Here is a 23,401-nt window from a genome sequence, read left to right on the forward strand (position 1 = left end):
CCTGGTTTGTTTGGTTTTTTTTTCTTTGAGACGTATTAAACTGTCCTTTTCAGTTCTGAAAATCATGACAAATCAGCTTTCAAAACAAGTTCATATATGCAAAATATGTGATTACCTTCTAAAGGTAGGATCTATTTGGGACAGGTTTTCCTTTTTACATTCACAGCTTCATGAAACTCCCCTCTCTTTACTGTCCACCTCTGGCAGCAAAGAATTCTAGTGTATGTTCAGTTTGCTACTCTTATTGATGGATTTTAAACTTACTTTCCTCTTCAAGAATTTTTTTTTTTTTGGGCTCCTTTAACTGGGAGACATTGACATTGGTCAACAAGGTACTGCTTATACAAAATATTCCATGTCCTACAGATACTAATTTTTTTCACTACACTGTTAATATCTTCAGGTTAGAAATAAGGAAAATAATATGTAAGTAGCATGTTGATTGGTTGAAAACATAGCAGAAAAGGAGTTGGGAACTCTGCTGGGACAGGCTGCACAAGAGCCAGCAATGTACCCTTATGCCAAAGGGGAGCAAGAGCATTCTGGGCCTGATAGGCAAGGATTTGCCAGCAGGTGAGGAGAAGTGATCCTACCCCTCTTGAGTGAGTGCAGACGTGTGAAATGCTGTGTCTAAATCTGGGCTTTTACATGAGGAAGACATGAATATACTGGAGAAAGTCTAGCGCAGGGTCACAGCCGTGACTGAGGGACGGGTGCATCCAGCATGGGAAGAGATGCTGAGGGAGCTGTGGCTGTTCATCCTGGGGAAGAAAAGGTTTGGGACGATATCTGTGGGATATGGGATTATAATTGTTGGAGTTGTTAAGGCTTATGCTCACTAGACCACCCTGTGGGAGGGCACAGCTGCAGGCTGGGCTGTTGTGGGGTGAGAGATAGATGTGAATTGTGGACAGAGGCACTGCAGCTGAGCCAGCCAATGGTGCCCTTCCTCTGCCAAGTTTGGGTTGAGATTTAAGGTATAAAAGGGGAGTGATTTCTACAATAAAGTGATCTCTTTTGGCTGCATAAGGGGGTCTGTGTCTCTTTGTTTCCCATTGCTACAGATATTAACTGTTGTGTGTGAATATTGGAGGGAGGGAATGGAGAGAACTGGACATTCCTCCGTATTGCCCTCTGCGAGGCAAGAGTCAATGGTGGCACACTAAAAACAGAAAATGTAATCCGAAATTATAGAGCATGTATATTTTTTGTGAGGCAAATCAAACATTGTGACTGACTGTGGAGTTCTCATATTTATATATAGTCAGAATTTAGCTCAGCACAGCTTTAGGAAACCTGCTGTAGCAGACCCTGCTCTGAGCATACAAGTAGATTATCTTGAGGGATTCCCTTCAGCCTCTGTCATTCTGTGTACACCAGCTCAGAAGTGTAGACTATTTAAAATAATTGTCTTCATTTGGTGTTCCCTACTTTTGATGTTTTATTTTAAAGCAACAGAAAACAAAAAAAGAGCCCTTTTTCTCTTAGTCCTGAGACCCATCGCTGTTTGATGCACTACTGCTGAGTCAGACTGATACCATATTTTATACCATAGTGTCATCAAAGATCAGAGGTTGCTACAGTGTACTTCAAAAGGAAAGTTGAAAAGCTAGAAGGAAAGCATAAGCATACTTGAAAAGATATCTTAAACATTGTCAAAGATGAAAATGTTGTATTCACAGCTACTATTAAATTATGAGATACAGTTGTTTTCGGTTGTTTCAGTAAAATTGGGTAATAAAGTTGGTTCTACTTCACCTGATTAGTGTTTGTAAAACAGAAATGAAAAATTGTTTGTGGAGAAGTTTGTCATAAACTAGTAACTGTGTTGGTTTTGCTCACCATCACTTTTCATCACCATCACAGTTCAGATAACTCTAATTGTTAAAATCCATTCAGCTTGAGTACCACCAGATTGAAATGTTAGCATGATACTACCTTAGAACCCTTGACATATGGAACTTCATAACCAATTTGAGTTGTGAGATTATAAAAACAAATAATGATTCCCTAACAAATTATATTGTATGATGATAATAATTTCTACATTGTATCTTCTTTTTTTTTTATTATTTTTTCTTTTTTTTTTTTCACTTCAGGTGTCTTCTTTCAGTGAAAGGAAATAAAATCCTAGCAAACTTTTGGTAAAATAGCAAGGAAAATATTGTAAGAATGGAGACAATTTAAAGGAAATGGTCTTCAAAGCATATTACTCTTCCAGTGAGGAAGAGCCAACCATAATAACTTATCTCAGCATTAACTTTTTCCCCGGAGCATTAGTAAGGTGTCTTGTCTAATAATGTCTTTCAAAATAATGAGAAAACCTCAAAATGGTTGCTTAGAAGAGGTTTGGTGGTTGATAAAAGGAGTATGGTTTGGTAAACCATACAAATGGTTGTCATTTTAATGTTTAATTTTCAATTTTTTTTTCTTAAAGAGGGCAAATAGCTTTCTAACCTTCAATGAGCACTGCAGAGAAGACATGAGATGTTGATGAGACAGTCAATATAGATTGGTATTAGGTTGGAAGCTGTGTGCACCTCAAATAGGTAACTGTGCCTTGTGTCCTAGAGCTTTGGGTGAATGTAAAGTGAATGTAATGAGGCTATCATACTGAGACATTTGTAATTTCCAAAGACACAAAAGTTTTTGCCAGAAGTTTTCTTCTTTAGTCAGGCAAATGACGGCTTTAGTAAAACTCTGAAACTGAACTATGCCAAAGATCCGAACAAGTCTTAAACTAGAACAACATTTCAAGTAATATGATCAGGAACTCATCTAGTAGCTCAAGGGCATGTAATGGCACTGCAGCTGTTTCTCCAGCACCTGAAGTATTGCAAAAGTGCTTCATTGGCCAAGTCATCTGCTTTTAAAGGTTATATGGACTAAGGACACATTAAATGTAAATGTTGTCTACTTACGTAAGTCAATGTAAGTCATTCTAAGGAGAGCAAGGATAAAAATGCATGGATAAAAATCACCAGCAGCTTTGTGAGAGAATTACAGATTTGGAGACACATATGATGCATTCCAATTTATCCCCAGGTATTTCTTAAAATAAGTTTGCTAGGTCCATTTGGTAGATGCTTCATACTCTTCCAAACTGGAATAGAAATTTCTGGTCTCTGATTTAAAACAGCCTCCCAGAATGGTTCTGTTTTATTGCATTGATGGCAGTGCTTTAATTCATTAGAAACACATTCATGAAAGGTTTGGGTGGTAAAATCTAGGTGCTGATGAAGCATTGCAGTTTTCAGCCCTTTCTGCTTCTCAAGAGGTACTAGTTAAATATTTAGTTTACTTCTATATTTTGTATTTAGTCAAGTGTATCATAGTGTGCTGCACAGAGAAAAGCAAAGTAATGCATGCCTTACTTATTAGAATTCTCTTTGTGTTGTAGTATAATTTATAGTTAGAAACAAGATTTAATAAAAGTTACTTCCTGTCAGAGATTTTGTCGCCACCGAAGTGGTGGAACACAAGCTACATGCTTGGAGCCAGAACAGGAGGGTAGACAAAAAAAATACAGACTTGAAAATATGTTCCTCTTCTGCTATATTTGTAGAGCCCATCACTGTCTCAGTTTGCTCATCAAAGCACGTGTGTAATAGATGCTCTGTCATTATGTTACTTGGGATTCCTAAACAAAAAGAATTTGTGTCTTGATTTAAGACAACTTGAAAAACACTCTGGAATGAGCTACCTCCATTTATAGGTTCAACCAATTCCTTTCCACCAATAAGTGATGAATACAAGTAGATGTAAGTGAAAAGGTAAGTTTACTGACAATGGGGACAGCAACAGTGAAGAAGTAACAGCAAATACCCACCAGATACAAAGCTGCTAAACCTCACGGACTCCACAGAACAGAGAGAACCAAAATGCTGTGGACAGCCCCTCAGGATGACGCTCCACAGCTGAGTATGTGTGAAGGATGAAAGAAGAGGTGGTGCCAGTCTTGCCTCACCATTCCCCTGTGCCCTGCTCATCTCCAGCTGGAACTTTGGCTGATATTCCGCGGATCAAGGGCTGGAAGCTTAGAGAAGGGGTCTCCCTTTCTAAGGAGCAGTAAAGGCAAAGTGTCTGGGCTGGGGTCACTCCGTAGTCTTCTCTCCTGGAGTGGGGACCGATGGATCCGGACCAGATTGCTGGAGTGCGTCCGCCCCGCTTGGTGCAGCAGTACAGGTGACGCGTGGAATTCGCCTCTATGGCAGCTCAGAACTGCCAACTGCAGACTCCTCAAGACGAGACAAAAAATCCAAACAAGAATCCCAAAAGGAATTTGCCTGGGCAAACACCAGTTAGTGAGCCAAAACCTACATGGAGAGAGGGCATGAGCGGCTTGTGAGAGCCATCTTTAAAATCACCGATAGCACCCTCCAGCCCAGCTTCCCAGCTGTAGGGTCAGAGGAACAATTTTGGACACAAATAGATATGGAATGCAACAACATTTTGGGATACCGATGACAATTTGAGTTATCTAGAAGTTAGGATGATATGTATTTTATTTGTTTCTCTGCAGTAACAAAATCTTTACGGCTCAGTTTCAAAGTTGAGATTCACTTCTCAGTAACTAGACCTCTTCAGAGACACACGATAGCATAAGGACTGGCAAATCTGAATATGCAGTCCTGGAGGCAACTCCAGAAAAATGCAGGTGAGGTAAACGTTAAATTTAATCTATGGTCATTTCAGACTGCTGGTACAATGCATTACTGTCCCACTATATATTCTCTTTCTAATGTAAGGAAATGGATTTTGTGCAAGTCATTGTTCATGCATTACAAAATCGCATTGTGTTTTCCCATGTGTGTCTGATCCGTGACATTTAGTGTTGCTTTCCACAGAAGTTGGCATCAACAGTTTTTTTTTTTTTTACACAGTGCAGTATCTCCTTCGAAGTAGCAAGTGATAGAAAAAGAGAAAATGTCCTCACATTACAACAGGGTGGGTGTGGATTGGATATTAGCAAAAACATTGTCACCAAAGAGACTGTCAGGGGTTGGAAGAGGCTGCTCAGGGAAGTGATTGAGTCACCTTCCCTGGGGGGGTATTTAAAAGACAAGTAGACACTGCTAGGTGGGAGACCTAGCAGTGCTGTTAGTGATTGGACTTGTTGACCTTAAAGGTCTTTCCTAGCTTTAGCAATTTGATGAATTCTATGGGGCACAGCTATTTTAAAAAGCAATCATATATAAACAATAGCATTCATGTGTGAATAAAGCATTTTTACTCACTTCTGATTATTACTTTGTCAGTGCTCCAACAGCTGTTCTGAGTCAAATTGTCTCTGTGGCATGTGAGGATGTGGCCATAAGAATGTGTGTGTTTAATGGTAATTTTTTTGTCCTTTTATTTATTTATTTTACCACTCGTTCTGAATTGTATTTAGTACTGTATGACTTCAGTAAATAACTGGATTTTAAAAGTAACCAGGAATCACTAAGGTGTGTTTGTTTATGAATTAATGTTTTGAAATATGTCCTGAGTCTGATAGACATACAGTCATTCAATAATTGTATAGTTTCATTGTAGTCAATCATATGATCATTTATGATAGCCAAAAATTAGATTTTTTTTTTTTTTTTTTTTTTTTTTTTTTTTTTTGTGAATCATCTGGCTGGTTGCTGTGATTTTCTATGCTTCCTTTTTATGGTTCATAGAAGTTTTCCCTGTTACAAAAGTCTAATTAAAGAGCCAATTTGGTTATGGTGGTGGGAGCTGATCTGCTACAAGAAACATGGAGACAATATGTTTCCACATTGTTAATTGTATCACATTTTCACTTGGTTTAGAATATGCAAACAAATTAGGAGCTAATGCACAGAAAATGCTTTTCTTGTAGTAAATTCTCTTTAAAAGTGCTGTAATATGTCAAGTAAGTTATCCATCTGTCCCAGTGCTCTGTCTGCAACATTGCTAGTCAGAGATGTGATTTAGAAAGAGCTTTTGGACTGGATACTCTGTGTTGTCAGATCTTATCCTCCACTGATGTCCTAAATTAGAGAACTAGAAATGTTAAAGACTACATTCAAACCTATGCTCTTTAAAATCTGTAGCGTATGATAGCGTTTATTGCCTTTTTGTACTTTTGATACTCTTGTTCCATGGCTACAAATCCAACAATTTCATCACTCTAAAAGAAATACTTTATTTTCTCTGTTTTTAAATCCATCTCCTTAAATTTTCACTCCTAAATGAATGTCCTCCCTTTTGTGTTTGCAGGATTTGGTGAACTGTTCTGCTGTCATCTTGCCCAACTCTTCTCCAGTAGATTTCATTATTTTTCTTGGTAAAGGAAGTGCTTCCAAGAAAATTTCCTTTTTCTTGGCAAAGGAAATGCTTAGTCATTTAGTTGTCCTAAGGTATGTCTTGTTTGGGAAGTAGTGCACACTTTCTCATTCTTTAGGGTACACTGAGAAACTTCATTACTGAAAATATGTGTTCATGTTTTCAACTAATCTGTTAAAAAAAGACACAATATGTATTATTTATAGAAAAATATAGTGTAAAAATATATAATCTAGCCATTACTATACTTTATGGAGCAGTATTTCTGTAGATACTTTTATTGACTTTTGACACCATTGGTGTAGAATAGGGCGTGGTTTTTATGGGATAGTGGATCGGTGCTGATACTGTTTCTCTGATAGAATATTTTTAGAAAAAGTGTTATTAGAAGAAAGCATGTCTCCAAAGCACTTAGATATTTTTTAGCATAGTTAAAGCAGTGAATTTAGGTTCCAGCAAATACCTTGGAAACTGATTTAAATGGTCATCTTTAACTTGTTAGTAATGTTTTCTGATATGTACTATACTTCAACATGGTATTTTTGACCAAAAAAAAAGTACATACGCATTGAAAATTTCTGTACGGATCCTTTCTTTTAACTCTAATAAATTTCTAGGAGGAAAAAAACATTAAGTGTCATAGGTATCTACATTACCTTTTTTGAATATTCTTCTGCTGTGTGTCTTGAAACACCTAAGTTAATGATTTTTTGAAAAGTGCAGCAGTGGAGAACCAACTAAATTAATAATGTCAGACTTCAAAGGCTCTTGATCATTAAATCATAATGCCAAGCATATTGCCAAATTGCTTATTGTGATGTTTGCTGCTGTAAGAGTCTGGAATTGCAGCAATCACCACCTACTGATGTGGCCAGTCTTCCTTTGATTTTAGATTGTTCCTCAGCTTCACACACCCATTTCTTCCTGCAGGCTCTTTGTTGTCCATGGCACTGCCTAGCTGCCCCGTCCTAGTCTCAGTGCTTCCCAAGCCCATCTCAGAAATCTTGCAACCTGCAGCCAGAAATGGATGAGGCTCCAGGGACTGCATGCCACAGTGGCACAGAGGAGCGCAGATGAGAAGGGACTTGATGCAGCAAATGTTCAGCTATTCCTGCTTTCATAAGCATAGGTTGGTTGACAGGTAGCCAGAAGGCCAGAGGAAACAGAACACTACAAAAGCATGTATCTGCTCCTAAGTATTTCTCTTCCATCTTTTTGCAGGAAAAGAAAATACAGGAAAGGGAGGATGTGGAAAAGAGGACGTTCCACTGGGGAAAAAGAAAAAAGGTTAAGGTAAATCTTTGGCCTGGTGAAGGCCCAAAGATGGATCTGCAGATCAGATGAAAGGAGTTTGTGGTTAGGTAGTGGAAAGCAAAACTAACAGACTGAGACAGAAAAAGGGGAGATGCTGGGAGAAGTGAGAGATTTTAATAGAACTAGGCAAAATGAGAAAAAAGAAAAATTAAAAGAAAGATACAAAGGAGCTCAAAGCTTTTGTCTTTTCAAAATAAAATATTTTTTGAAAGAAAAATGTGACTAATCCAAATGAGAGTGGAGCAATTAGTTGATGGAGAAGTGCCAAATATAATGAAAAATAGAGAGGAAGAAGGAAAATGTAAAAATGAAAGGAAGCGGAAAAGGGGAGGGGGGGCACCCTACATTACTTCTGTTTTTCCAATTCCTTTGTTTTATCATATGTCCTTGGGAAATCAGTTTATTGTGATAAAAGAATTTATGTCTAACAATGGCATATCCTCTGCTTTTACTCACTGATACTATTATTGTACTAGGGCTAGACCTGTGACCTCCAAAAGTTTTTGATCATGCCCCACTATCAGTAAGACCTTTTGGAGTATGCACGCATAATAGAGGCATATATATTTGTTCATAAATTGTATACACATACAATTCTATTAATGTATTATGTACATTATAAAGCATTTACCAAAATAGGAATTAAAACAATGTGAGATAAAGATGAAACAAACACCCCCTATTTTGAAAAATGTTATTTTATTTTAATTTTTTATATTTTATTTTAATATTTTATTTTTATTTTAATTTTTAATTTTATTTTTAATTTTATTTATTTGTTAATGCTAGAACCCGTATTTCTTCACTCCAGCGGATTGTCTGGCACACATCCTGAGCTGTACATTTCCATGCTACACATATACTTTGGAGAGCACTGGACTAATGCAATGTCTAAAGCTTTGTGATGAGCTCTCTCTAAAGCTATTGTTACATTTCTGATGGCCTTGGTGAGGAGGTTATGTGATAAGGAGGCAGCCTCCTTATCATGAGGTGCAAAGCTGCTTCAGCTCTTCATAAGTGTTTTACAGTACTGCACAAAAACAGATTCAGAAATAGCTGAAATAGTAGGACCAGTCAAAATCATTGATAGAAATAATCATTCAGCCACACTGGAGTTTTCTACATTCTGTTTTCTTATGTTTCCCAGCTACAGGGAAAAAAAATTAGAGTTTCCAAAAATAAAAACACAACTTACTGAAAGCAGTGAGTATGATTTCAGAAGCTTCTAGTCCAGTTACAGCCAAAGTAGATCTACAGCTATTTGATAAAGACATTGAGAATTCAATGTAGTTTTTTATATTTTCCTAAGTTTCTTCTCAAAGTCGGATCAGTGAGTTGTGTGCATCCTATGACTTAGACCAGCAATCATGCTTTCAGTTGCACAGATAAGATTAGACACATTTCTTCAAGTACAACTTTATTTATATATGCTGGCTCTTGGTTTTCAAATGTGTTTGACATAATACATTTGAAAATAGTGTGGCATTCAAAATTTCAATAATAAATTATACTGGGCTTTCTTAAGAAGGGTAAGCCCACCAAAAAAAATTTGTTTTGCTGTTTTCCCATGTGCTTTCCTGTGGAAATTCTTACAACAAAGGTTTTGGGAAGGTAAGAGCTGTAAGAATATAAGCATAGACTTTGTATTTAAAGAATATTTCTTTACACCTGTTTAACAACACTTATGTAATGATTGTGCATTCATAACACTTATATTTAATATTTGTATAATTACATTTCTTATGTCTAGAAGAAGCAATTTGAAGCAGCAACAAAAGGCAAATGCTGATAGTGAAACAAAACTGTGATAAAACTTTGGATTATTTGTAGGTATTTTCAGGTTAGTTTACATTTGAATGCTTTCTGACCTTCTTTATGCCCTCTGCTGACATATATCTGAATTACCAGACATTGTTACATTTAACATCCTAGCCAAATAAATCTTTGTTACCAGCAGATTATCTAATGCAGTCTGCAGTTCAGTTGAAAGGCTGGGCTTGAGTGCTCTAGAAATGTAGGAATTTATGCCAGCACAAAAACTGGCAAATTATCTTAACCCCTTTAGTCAAATTTATACTTCTATTTCAAATATGTAATTGTATTTTAGTGTCTGGGGGGAGGTTTCTGACTTTGTATGTTTCCTTATAAGAGTCCATCAGTCCATTGACTGGTCATGTTAATAGCCAGAATGGATAGATCCCCAAAAAAATGTGTTTAATCTTCCTGGGCCTGACCTTCCTACTGGGAATATTAGAAAAGACAGTAATGGTTACAAAACAGACACCATGTTGCATTGACTTGGACTGAAAAGATTGCTTGTTTTCAGTGTGCTTCCCCACGGTGGCATCAGGCAATTCCTCCGTACCATGTTTTCAACTCACTTCATAAACACAAATCCATCATTCTTTTAATCTGCTGGAGTGTTGGTTGAAATTGACTCAAACATAAAAGGGTCTGTATCCTGTGTTGGGTCTTTGCTATCCTTTAAGTAGTATTTAATGACTGTACTGTTTGTGAGACAATACTGGCAGAGTCGTAGGAAGATCCTATTGCATTGTGACCTAGATCATTATCAATCAGATAAAAAGGAAAAAGAGGCCTACAGAGCTGTTTTTTAGATTTAGTTATAAATAGAATGCATTCTATAAAGCTTTGTACAAGATCTGTTTTACAGAGGATGTTTATGAGTATTTTCAACAAGGAAGGGCCGGTAAACTCTTTAATATACCAATCCAATATATCGAAAACATATGTTGGACCACAAAAAGTTGAGTTTATCCATCTCCCACAGCACAAACTAACCTAAGCCTGGTCCTTTTAATTTACCTCCTGTCAACTGTCAGTGGACACAAAAGTTAAATTTCAACTCCAGCTTCAAAACAGAAGCTAAAGTACTTAATTATAAAAGAAATCTTAGATTCTGATGTAACTATAGCATTCTAAAGAGAGTAGGAGGATATAGAGACTGTAAGGCAGATGTTATTAAACTTCAAGCTAATGAGAGAGTCATGAGAGCTGACAACACTAAATAACCTTGAGTTTCAACATTGATTTATGGTGCTGCTCCTTGCAGGACCAATATGGGATTCTGCAAGCTGGGTCTTGAGGATTATATTTTATCTCCTGTAGTGTGTATGATTTAAAACAGTAATGTAAAAAGTGTTAATTATATAACACATGAAGTAAAATAGCAACCTATAACCATAAAACAGTCTTTTCTTCATAGCAAGAAATTTGACTTAAGGCATCCATAGGTTTGATAGGTTTGGGAAATGACTGTATCCTGCTCTTTGTCTTTTTCGTTAGCCAAAATGTAAATGTCTAAGAGTTTATGCCCAAGTGCTGAGTGCTTCAAGGAGAGGACAGAAATTTTCCCAGTCTCATATAGCTTTTTGTTCTGACCAAGCTGTCCAGCATGAATCTGGTCCATGTACATGTGAAGGTTTAGTCCAAAGCCTACATGTATCTCACCCCTGTATCAGGGGCTGATGAAAGGTGCTGCATTGTTTTGACCTCATATGAATTTTAGTCTGGACCCATGAAAAGGTCTAATCACTGTATAACTCAGCACTATTGGTGATTCCTTATGCTTGTAAAAAGTGTAAATATGTGGTAAGAAATACCAGGCTTTATGAAAATATTGTCCAAGTGAGTCTTTCAGACAGTCTCTATCATGCATGAAGTCATCAAGAGCTTTTCTGTGCCATCATTACCTCTGAGTCTCTAGAGGCTTGATTCTGATTTTTTTCTTTTAGACGCCCTTCCCCAGCTCTGGCATTGTTTTCTCCCAGGAGTTGACTTCAGTTAAATTTTTAATCTCTCTTGAGTCTGTGCTCTAATTCAGAATGAAGAAAATTGCTTGGACAGATATTAAACCTTCACTATGCCCAGCTTGAAGTTCCAGCTGAGAAATCATTGTCTAAGTTATTTTTCCTGTCTGAGTTTGTTGCACAAACGTGAAGCATGTTTCTATCTGTAGTTTTTTTCTTTCTTTTTTTCCTGTGCTCTCTTTTCTATGCAGCTAAAATTCCATGGAATTTTGCAGAGGTAGGACTTAACTATAAAATGTTGGTGTCAGTCCAACATGTACATCTGCCTAGCTTAGTAAATGTGCTTCTACTGCAAAAAAATAGGAAATAGGCTAAGGGAGTGGAACCAGAAAGCAAGAGAGAAACATTAGATTGGTAGCAAGAGAACTTAAAGGAAAATTAAAGGGTCAGCAGAAAAGAACTTCCCTGACTGAGTAGCCTTATATGTACAAAGAATGGCAAGTTTGTGCTGAGAACATTTTCTTGCCTTCAGCATGTTATATACTGTGTTAGGTATTTTTTTTCCTGTCTTTTTTCCCCTCATTGCTTACCTAAAATCAAATTACAGTGTTTGAGAAGACAATAGGGAACTGATAGCCTATTTTTTTCAAAGGTCTAGTTTATGGCAAAGGTTATAATTTTTGTGTGGCTCCTATTTTGCAATTGACACAGAACAGGAATTTGCTGTTCAGAACAGAACATGAACAATCTGAAATGCAGCTCCTTCTTAAAAGCTTGCTGATGTGATTGTGATAGCATATGGTACTTGCAGGTTGTTGGGAAATCCAAAGTAAAGTTTATGTACACAATTACAGGCTCTAAAGAGTTACCGTTCAGAAATGCTAAATGCATCAACTCAGTATTCAATGGTGACCAACAAAGCAAAAATATTTTAGGTATGATTTAGGGAGAAAATACAATGAAAAGAAAGCACTTTTTTTAGTCTAAGGTACCCATATTCTGGAGGATACTGCAATTGTCTTCCTGTCTTCTTTAAAAAAATGGGCAGCAAAATTGGCAAAAGGAAAATAAAGATGCTGAAATATGAAACAGTTTCCATGAAAGTGACAAATAAATATATTCCATTAATATATTTATTATTATCTCAAAAGAGATGAGCATGAGAGAACTTGGTGGAGTGTCATGGAAAAGTTAAATAAGGACTAACTTTCTTCCAATGTAAGAACTATGGGGTATCATTTGAGATAAGTGGAACCTCTGAAAGAGATATTTCTTGTTACAAGATATGCTTCTTGCAACTTGTATGCATGGTGTAGTTGCTACAGAGCTCCTTGTCACAGGACATCATGGATGTTAGGAACTTACATGGTTCAGAAAGCAACAGATTCTTTAATAGAAGCTGGTATAAATAAGCATATCAATGGTGACACAGAGCTGCAAGTCACTTAAAGAAGAGGAAGTAGTCTATCAAGTTTTGATGTACATTTACTTAATTTTTAAAATACATTCTTGTAATCAACAACTGTTGGAAAGAGGCTACTTTGCTAGATGAATTTCTGCTTTAGTACAGAGAGTCCTATTTTAATGTTAATTTACATTTTTTGTAAAGAGACCTCTGCAAAATTATCATGGTGCTTTCACCTCAAGCTCTTGTTTTAAAGAATTGATTTTTAAAAAGTAGCATGATTTTTAGGATTACTGAATATCCCACCCTGAACCAAATGTTTAAGGACCATGTTCTGCAGGATTGCAAATGCATCTCAGAGAATCATGTCAACTTCTCTTGGGCAAACAAATACTTCTTGTTTTTACATTTGGCTGTCATTCGTATTAGACCCTTCAGTTCCTGAGCTTTTTCGTAAAAAAACCCCAAAAGGTCAGGATGATATACTATGCATGGAATCCAACTTTTCCTGTAAGTGTGATTTGCATTTGTATTTGTTCTTCCAAAAAGGAAGAAGGTTCAGTTCATCATTTGGTGACACACTGTGTTGGCAGAAAACTGAAAATTTACTGGAAACATTCCCCCTCTGATTTTACGTATGCATGTTATTGCTTTGTTGCAAAACAAGGTAAGCATAAGTGCCTCATTCTACAATATTATTTAAACATGTGTCAAATGTGTTTCTGCTGTGTTTAATAAAACACAAGTTTTTATAGAAGAATGGAATTTTGAGAATTATGGTCTAAATGTAAATTGACAAGCCCAAAGCTTTGTAAGAAGATTTGCATTAGCAAATCATCATGTGAAAGAAATGTATCTTGTTGTGTTTGATGGAGAGTTCTGTTCTGAACTTGGTTTTAATGCCATGGAAAACAATGTTATCTTAGGGTATAACATTATTCCTAATGTTGCAGTTTACCCTTGATATGTTCAAATATACAAAGTGTTCCTACCTACATATGTTTCTTTTGGGATGAAAAGAGGTACCAGGGAATACAGGTTTTTAGAACTTCCCATATCTGCTTTTGGCACTAATTTAGAAGTATTACAGTTTTATAATTTTCCAAATGTTTTAATGCTTTTTGAATAAGTATTATTCCTGATCATTTCACCGTGTGAAAGAATTTATATTTCTCTTCAATCAGATACATAAATAATAACCATAAATAATAATATATACATAATTGTTACAATTATGTATATATTGCTTACATACAGGTATTATGTATTATACATAATAAATAATCATAAGAGCAGATCACTTAAAAGGCATTTCTCTACAGTGGAAGTCAATCTCTGACTCTAAAAAAATAATGGAACACAATTTTGTCATGTTTCTAACTTACTAGTATGTGAATGCAAATCAGAAATCTGTGCTTTAAGCTCTGCTCTTCTTCTTGTAAAATTCACGGCATTTTAACCAAAATCATTCTCTGTTATGATAAAAAAAGAAAAAATTCAGGACTTAAATTAATCACACAAAAACATTATGTGATGAATTTAAAAGCAATTACAAAATACACCAGGCATACGAAATGAAAAGCAAATGATCACAGATATTTCGAAGAGTCTTGACCAAAGTCTAGCACGCAATTTGTAGAAAATTATACATTTAACATTTTTTTGTCTGCCTCACGGATTATGGAATGCCTCATAATAAAAAATTTCTGAAAGATGTTAAAAGGTCTGTAGACTGTGGCTTGTCTCCAAGCACAGCACTCCAAATTTGACTCTCATGGATCTGACTAGCCTAACAGTATATGTGCTTATATATTGCTTATGTTTATTGACCAAACAAGCAACTAGAACCAGTAGTCCTTATGTCTATGTTTCTGGTCACTCATTTACCAATCAGTTTCCATCAGTATTTACCTTAAATGCAGGGCAAATTTACTGTTGCACTTAGCTTGTAAAATCAACATAAATGTCAACCCAATTCATATTAAAATAAATATTGAAGTGGCTTGGAAGGTGGACACCTGCCATGAGAATCTTTCCCAATGAAAATTTTTTTAAATATAGAAGATGATCATAATCAAATGTTTTTAATAATGTTGAACTAAAATCTAAACACAATGAGAAAATAGTATCTGTGTTTCTTAATGTGAATGGATGAATTGATTTGGTAGGGACTTTTATTCTGATGATGTTTAAAATTAACGCAATATGGCTTTGTTGCATTTTGTCTTTTATCAAATTGCACTACAGAAGTGTAAAAGACAAAATACAGTTTTCTGGTACTCATATCTGCTTTGTGATTTTGTTGCTTTTTCTTTCTTCCTTTTGTCTCAATTAAGTGCTCCTCTTAATGTGTTCCATCTATGTACATCTGCTTCCCACTCCCATTCTTATTTGTTCTTTACACTTATTTTCAACTATTCTTTTATAAACTTAATTTATTAATTCTCCTTTTACCCTGCAGTGCAACCTATAATCCTCCATTAACACAAGCTTTTTAAAGTATTTTGCTAGTTCACTATCAACATTTCATTACTGAGGAGGAAATCTAAAAGCCACTAAAAAGATTACAAGTTTTATTGTTGGTTTTCAACAGTTTTTCTTCTTTATATGACCCAGAATCTTGAAATTCTGACAAGTTTCTCCACTGTAAAAATTTTGGGATCACACAATCCTGTAAGAGTGACAGAGGAGAATGACAGGTAGGATTTAGCAGAACTCAGAAATAGGTAACACTTTTTTGTAAACCTGCAAAAAGTAAATGAGTTGCATATGGGTTGTCTTGACATACAGAAAAAGAAGGCATTGTCTCTTCAGTGAGCAGGGGAAGATGATGCACTCAATCTGCTCCCAACTAAATTTGGTTTAAAATGACCTCTACATTCCCCCAATATGCATTTTGCATTCTTGTCTTGTCCCTTAAACTGTTGCTACATTTTGTTAACTGCTGTTACCTTTGGTTGAAGCACAGTAGGTCCACGTCAGATCAGGCTTTTACCAAGAGCAAACCTTCCCCAAGATTAGGCAATGTTTGCATTATTTTAATAATTTAACTTTTCTTTTGCCACATGTGCTACACTCCCAGAGAGTTAATTTAAAATCTGTGTGTTTTTTATGACAATTTAAAACATGGCTACTATACGGAAAAGGAATTACCACAGAGTACCTGGGACATATGCCAGAAAGGCTTAAGTAAGGAAAGAAATAGGTACATTTGCTCTCTTATCTCAATAGACCAACAGCAATATTTTCTAAGGATCTGCATGGGAATTGAGAGAATAGGGCATAATTTTAACTGGTAACAGCCTATACTTACTCCCACCTGTTGCTTCCTAACTTGCTCCCTCCTCTCTCCTAGTACCTCTTTTTATTCAGAAGGACAAAAGCTGCTTCCATCTTGCTTATTTTGAAAGCATTAGACCACAGTGATGGCATCAATCATTTCTTTCAAGTCCATCTTTTGTAATCTTTAAACTTTGGTTTAAATGCTTTTATAGCAACCTTTTGTCTGCTGAAACCAAAGCAGCATGAAGAAACAAGTGATACCAAATGTAGTACTAATACTAATACTTTTAGTATTACTTTTTAGTACTAATACTCATGCTTTTGTGCACCATTTGGGTTTGGTAGAGAGATTTCAAATACTCAGGAAATTTCAAAGTCCAATATTTTGCATACTTAGTGGATCTAGAGATTGTTTTATTCAAATGTATCCATAATTTAAAAGCATTATAGTTGTTTAGTGATAATTCTATTCTGTACGAGATCTACAGCTACAGTGACCTGAAAGGAAGTCATGGTGAAGTGGGTGTCAGTTTTTCTTCTGGGTAAGAAGTGGCAGGAAGAGGAAATGGCTTCAAGTTCCACCAGAGGAGGTTTAGATTAAATTTTTGGATTTTCTTTTTTCACAAAATGGAGTCTCTCTCCCTGGAAGTGTTCAAAAGATAGTGGATATGGTGCTTGAGGACATGGTTTAATGGTGAATGTTGTTGTAGTACTGAGTTGGCAGTTGGACTTAATGATCCTAAAGGTCTTTTCCAGCTTTAATTTTCCTATGGTCCTATGATCTAGTGCTTTTACAGCTCAAAGGTGTTTGTGACCTGCCTGAGACTGAAAAGAATGTGTTATGTGGGTTGTCTAAAATATACACAGGTGTACACTCCTACACGCACACATACCTAATGCAATATATTTAGTTTCAGACCATTTAAGTGTGTAGAAATGTTATACTTTATGTCCCTATGTAATAGTACTGGCAAAAACATCTGCATTTGGGTATCACTGAAATGAGGTTTTTTTCAGCTTCTGGCTGAGGATGTTGATCAGCAGTCTGTATTCTTTCTTTAGACAAGTATATAGAAAAATAAATACTATCTGTTCCTGGACTGATATCTTTCTGGTAGATAAGCAGTGCTTACCTTCAAATTAATTTCAGTAATTGGCAAATGTAAGTATTTAGTTTGCATATGTTTGTTGAAAAGAGGCAAAGTTTTACAATTGCACATGTTAGAACGATCTTGCTCCTGGGCTAACAAAGAAAGAATAGAAGTACAGATACACCGTCAAAGCCAAGATGAAATAATCTTATTTGTACACCTAAGGGCTTTCCTCTCTGTGGTTTAGTGACAAAGGCAAGTTAGGAACTGTCTCAACTCCTCTTGGGGCTAAGCTCTGTCTTGAGTCATTGCTGTAAATCTCAGGCCTGAAGCTCAAGCTGTGCAGCAGAGCTGCAGTCACAGTCATCTCCTGAGCTAGTGCAGCCGCTCATTCCATCGCGGTCCCTGCCCACGGGCAGCTGCTGTTCAGCGGTGCGATGGTCTGTAGTAGAAGTGCTCTGCACCCAGCATTCCTGGGGAGAAATACTGCAAGCCGTGGATCCGACTGTGATCTCCCAGGTTTCAGATTAATGAAGCAGATTTGCAGTCTATTATTTAGGCGCTAGATGTCTCCATGTGCTACAAGCACACCACCAAAGCTATGCTTACTGTGCTTTAAACAAAGAGGAAATCGCTAGAGGCAAAGTTAGTAGGGCAGTGTTCATAGACATACAAGTGAGTTATCACTTTGACTTCCTCTGTTTGGAATATTCCCAAGGAAATAGCTATGTTGGGAAATGCCTGTGTTTCCCGAAGCATTTCAATGAAGCATCTTGAATCCGACCGGGGTGCTTTTTTTTTTTTTTTCCACTGGCTCATTGGTAATGAGTGCGGCCCAACCTTGCTGCACGGAAATGGTGGGAGGTCCCGAACTTAAGAGAAGGCCGTGGTCAGATTTACATCAAAGCTGACAGCCTAAGAGGCTGAGGTGCCCTGAGGCTTCACAGTCTCTTTTGAATGTCTACACCAATTGATGCTCCTTGCTGTGTAACAGCTACAGGCAGGGGTTCCCTGACATTCAGAACATTGTGGGGGCTAGTTTGATTTTACTTAAAAAAAAATTAGAAACCTAATTAAACATTTTGTTTAATTAGAAACAAAATTTAAAAAAAACCCAAAAAAATCAGAAAGTGGAATCAGGTTCTCCAGTCGGCTCTTTTCCCTGGTCAGACTTCCCGGACTACACCGCCGTAAGTAACTTTGTTCAGCCTGCACGTACCGACAGCCGCCTCGTGTCTCTGCCCTCTGCTACTGTCGCCTCTCATGAGCTCCGGGTGTCCCTCCATCCCTGCCCGCTGCCTCTCCGGAGACAACCCACTCTGTCTTCCTTCCCTCGCTGCCGCCTGGCTCTTCAGCTGCCCTCGTACCTCGCGCACATTTCACACCGCCCAGGCAGCACCTGCGCGTTTACACTGTGGAACTACTACTACTACTACTACTATTATTATTATTATTATTATTATTATTATTATTATTACTCCTCCTCTTGTTACTATTACTTTAGCACGGACATCGGCATCTAACACTGTCCAGTATTTGAGCTGTAAATCAGCTCTTCTCCACGCTGCTCAGAAAAGAGCCATAGGTCCGTAGGGCACGAGTGCAAAGTAACTCTTTGCCTCCTCTTGCCCCCCAGGCCCGGGGGCTGCAGGAGGCGGCACCTGGTCCCGGGTAGCAGTGGAAGGGCTGCGGCTCGGCAGGACCGCGCCAGGGCCGGCGCGGGCAGCGGAGCGCAGGGCGGAGGTGCGGCCGGGCCGGGCCGGGCCGGGCGAGGGGCGGGCGGGCGGCGCGGGGCGGCCCCGCTCCTCCCCCGGCGCGGAGGCGGTGGGAGCGCGGGAGGCGGGGCCGCGGCTGCGGGGCGCAGCCGCCTCCGCTCGGGGCCCGAGATCTGGGTCGCCCCGCGGGGGTTGCAGCCGCTGCCAATTGCGTAAGGGCGGCAGCCGAAGGCGGGGAGCGGCGGAGTTGGCGAGCAGCCGGCGGCCTCCCGCCGTGTCTGGGGCGGAGAGCGCTATGCCGCCGCCCTGAGCGCGCCGCCGCCGCCCCGAGCGCGCCGCCGCGCCGGGCCCAGGTGAGAGCGCGCCCGGCCCGGCCGCGGCCGGGCCGTGCCGGGGCGGCCGGGGCGCGGGCCGGGCCGCCGCGCCCGCCCGGCCGAGCTCCGCCGCACTGGCCTCTTTTGTTCCCGGGGCCGGCGGGAGAGGAGGGAAGGAGGGAGCAGAAGGAGGGAGCGGGGGCGGCAGCAGCCGGCGGCTGGGCCGGGCGGCAGCCGGCGGCGGGCGTGGCCGCCCTGAGGAGCCGCCCGGGGGCCGCGCGTGCCCGGCAGGTGTGGGCCTCGCGCCGCTCGGCGGGGCCGCGGCAGGTGCGGCGGCGGGGCCGCGCTCACGGGGCCGCGGCTTTGTTGGCGCGCCCGGTCCAATGCTGCCGGCATCGCCGTGGAGAGCGACCGGGCTCAGGTCCGCATCGCGGCGTGGCTTCGCTGGCTTGTCATAGGCATCCTCAAGTGCTCGGGCTGTCGTGGAATGCCGTCCTGGTGACTGATATCCAACAGCTGCTTTACTTGCCTAGAGGCATGTGAAGAAGCAATGAGAGTTGTACATCAGCGCAGCCCCTCTAAGAAAAGAGGGTGTGCAGCGATTAATGCTGCATTTGTGCTACATCACAGCTTAGATGAGGGCTGTGTGCTGAAGATACTACCCTTGTTTGTATTTTACATGTGTATTTAGTGACACGGTTTCCTTAAAAGGGAAGAGATTTTATATTTCTGAGTAGTTCTAAAAACAAAATAGCAGCTGTGGCTCAACAGAGACAGTGTGATAGGGTGGATAAAGTAGTACTTTGCATTTTTGTGTGTCATTATTCTGTTTTCTTGAATCACAGAAAAAAGATTTTCAGCAGCTTAGCTACTGATGTGAGATCACCCATGGGTAGCAGTAAGGAGGAGGAAGGTTCATCTTTGTTCTTAGGAATCTACAGCTCTTCGAGGTGCTTTGTCTGTATGGATCCTGCACACTGCCTGCAGAAATGTGAAGTCTTCTGCCAAATCAAGCTTGTTGGCCTGCTCCTCCTGCATTCTCTCTGCTAATATAGCATCCAGCAGACTGTATGCCGGGGGCCTGAGCTAGGCAAAGAGGCCAGGGAAATAAATTTTATGTAAAGCAGAAGCAGTGCCCCCAAATACAAAGGGATTTGGGAAGAAGAAAGGAGGGGAAGAGGACAAAGACAAGAGGTCTTGTGAGGTCCATGCTAAAATGAAAGGGTCTTCTGGAGTTCAGAGTATGATCTCAACAGGAGCTGTGATGTGTGCTGTTTTGAGATGGGGTTAGACGTTTTCCAGTGGCACACTGTGGGTTTTTTTAATGCCGAATATTGACACATTAGCCCCACAGTATTTTGTGGGGAAAGTGGTATTGAGGATTGGCTGGGAGCTTTTAGCCTGTTCGTCCAACTTGTTGCTAGTTAAAGAGACACTAACTAGTAGAAGATGGTGGTCCCTGTGTGTAGAAAGCCCTATAAAATGCACTAAAGGTTTCCTAGCTGTTACTGTTCCTGTGACTGGAAGTTACCTTTTACTGCTGCAGTCCACTTTTCTTCCAAGTTGACAAACCAGAGGACCAAAAAATGTTGTTTTTCCTCTAAGGCATGAATATAAAAATAGGTAGAAGACAAGCTATGGAACTACCTTGGTTATTTTGCAGCTTTATTTTTTTTTTTTTTTTTTTTTTTTTAATATGAGTTGATACATATTTGAGTAGCTTGTACTTCAAAGGAAGTTAGGAGGTTTTATTTCCTTAGGTAAAGACAGGGTGCAGTGGGACAGGTGTTTTTCAGTCTTATTTAAATACTTCAAAACAACATATCACCAAGGCTGCAGAGAAATGTCTGCATGCCTTGGACAGTCAGATCTAGAAATGTTTTTTAATTATGGATAACTGTTAATGTGCTTTAAATACAAAGCACAGTCATTAACTTCCTTTATTATATGTCCAGTGTGTTTCAGAAACATTTTATTAAACATGCTTAAATATGTTTAGCACACAAAAGACAACTGTTTTTGTGTGTTTTGAGGTAAGTTAGTTCAGCTTCTTGTTGTGGAAGTCTTGTTTGCAGAAAATGAGCACTGACTCAATTTTGTTTATCTTACCTGTTGAATAGGAGGGGAGGTGTTTGCTTCTTTACCAGTGGGAAGGCTCTGACTACTCTCTGTGCTAGGATTGGAGCTCCATCTCCTCTTGATTGTGTCTTGCAGCAGAGCTGGGGGGAACCGGGGAGGAGAGGGAACCTGGTCCCTGTTGTCTGCTGGAGGCTGATGCTGCAGCCTCCACAGCTGTAAGGACACAGCTCTGCTAGCTCTGCCCCACCCTGAAGGAGCTCCTTGGCTGATGGGCCCCATCATACACGACCTCAAGGAAGCTTGTCCCACAGTTCTTCACCATCTGTGTGTTTGCACCAGTGATCTAAAAACTTTGGACAGAAATTACTGGGAAAATTGTCACCTATAAATTTTGCTTTCTGTTTATTAAAAAATTAAATCGTAGGAGTATAATCTGAAGTCTTTCAGTAAGGTTCATGCTTTGCATTCGTAAGGCTGTTCCGTAGAATCACCTATGGTATGCATCAAAACATGATTCAAGTCTGTGTTGTAAATTGCAGTTTCTTGTTTGGAGTCAAATTGTGATTAGACTTGATACTTTCACAGCTTATTTTTACCAAAAGGAATTTCACTATTGGTTTAATAGAGGTATTTTTGGCAAGACAAATGGGAATTATTTGTAGATGTGGGTGTAGAAATCTGCAGAAATATTTTCCTGGAATAGTAGTACTGAGAAAGAAAGTGGAAAAGGGGTAGGAAAGTTGAGCAAAGATGTGAGGAAGAAAAATGATGCATTTGCCAACATGGAAAGAAAATACTGAAGGCATTAAAGAATGCATAATTTAGAACTTGTAACTGATTTTATTGCTTTGTTGTGAAGTAGGTTAACGGAAGGGTATGTGCTAGTAGCTCTTCTATCTTTTTGGCACATGGGATTAAGAAGAACATGTAAAAAAGAGTGGTGCAGTCATTCAAGATGACTAGCTATACCTGGCAGGATGTTGCAGTACTTGGCAGTAAGGTGCAGAGTTCCTGGAGTTTCCTAGAATGGAATTCACTGTAGTAAGCCAGAATATGAGTGTACCCACCACCTCAGCAGAATGCATACTTAATGCTGGATTGCGGGGCTTTGTTTTGCTGTTGAGATTTTGCTGTTTTGTTATATCCCAAATATGCTGTTTGTGTTTTTTATAAAAGGAAAACTATAGATTTTTAATTTTTTTCTTTTTTATTTTTTTTACAGAATTGTACAAACATATCATAGTCTGTAAGTTAAGTCACTGTTCCTTTTTCACCAAAAACTCACTCATGTGGGTCTGTGATTGAGATACTCAGAACCATGGGTTTGCATTCAGATATACAGTCAAGTTATTCTTCATTAGCTCATCAGTAGAAACTTTTCACAAGGCTTTGTGCACTCATGCGTTACTGGTGTGTGCTGTGCCCTTCTGCTAGATTGCCACTGTTCCTACAGCAAAATGAAAACTGTACATTTCAGCTACCACGTATCAGTTTGGCATGTTGATCAGGTAAAGGTGTATTTTGTGTTGCTGATCTCAGCAGAGAGTTGCAGTGGCTGAGTTGGGGGGGATTTGGTCCTTAGAGGAGAGAGGTGATTTTGAAAAAGTGAAGGTGAAAAACAGTTAAATGAGGTCTTAATGTGCAGTAGAAGAGTAACCACGTCACATCAGGCAAGGTGTCCGTCCAGGCAATTTCCCAATGTCTGACAGTGGTGAATAGTTGTCTGGTGAAGCTACATTGTTATGCTACTGCTTCCAGCTTGTGTTTCAAGGACTTCCTAAACTCGGGGTAGTGTTATTGATCCAATAGTCCCCTACTGACTTCTCTTCTGCAACCTTGTTGCTTTCTGAACCTATGTAAATTCTTGAAGTCTGAAGCATATAGTATTGATTCAGGTTCAGACACTTCCGTGTCAGCTTTTTTTTTTACTCCTTGGAAGAGGCATAAAATATTGTTTGCATTCTACCAGCTACTTTTGACTCTATGGACCTGTGTCATATAGTCTCTCTCTTAGTCATTCATCACCAATCTGAAGAGTCCTTTGAGGGTTCAAAGAGCTAAGAGGTGCTGATGTCACAGTTGTGTTCTCACTGGATGTGATTGGATGTGATTTGCAGCTCTTAATTGTTTTTTAATGCAG

At 39.1% G+C, this 23,401-nt stretch overlaps 1 protein-coding gene across 3 annotated transcripts in view; it reads left to right on the forward strand.

Annotated features, from left to right (window-relative positions):
• The first annotated feature begins 6,998 nt into the window (after positions 1–6,998).
• CEMIP2 (cell migration inducing hyaluronidase 2) overlaps positions 6,999–23,401 on the forward strand; it is a 62,048-nt gene continuing 45,645 nt past the window's right edge. The window contains exons 1-3 of one of the 3 annotated variants that reach the window (XM_058826294.1): positions 6,999–7,420; positions 7,513–7,584; positions 13,330–13,447. The gene's annotated coding sequence lies outside the window, so the exon portion shown is untranslated. Of the gene's footprint in view, positions 7,421–7,512; positions 7,585–13,329; positions 13,448–17,918; positions 18,344–19,005; positions 19,222–23,401 lie in introns of those variants that run through there. The other 2 variants (XM_058826293.1, XM_058826292.1) reach the window with 2 other exon arrangements.

Source organism: Poecile atricapillus, chromosome Z (genome assembly GCF_030490865.1).
Source record: "Poecile atricapillus isolate bPoeAtr1 chromosome Z, bPoeAtr1.hap1, whole genome shotgun sequence".
Lineage (NCBI taxonomy): Eukaryota > Metazoa > Chordata > Aves > Passeriformes > Paridae > Poecile > Poecile atricapillus.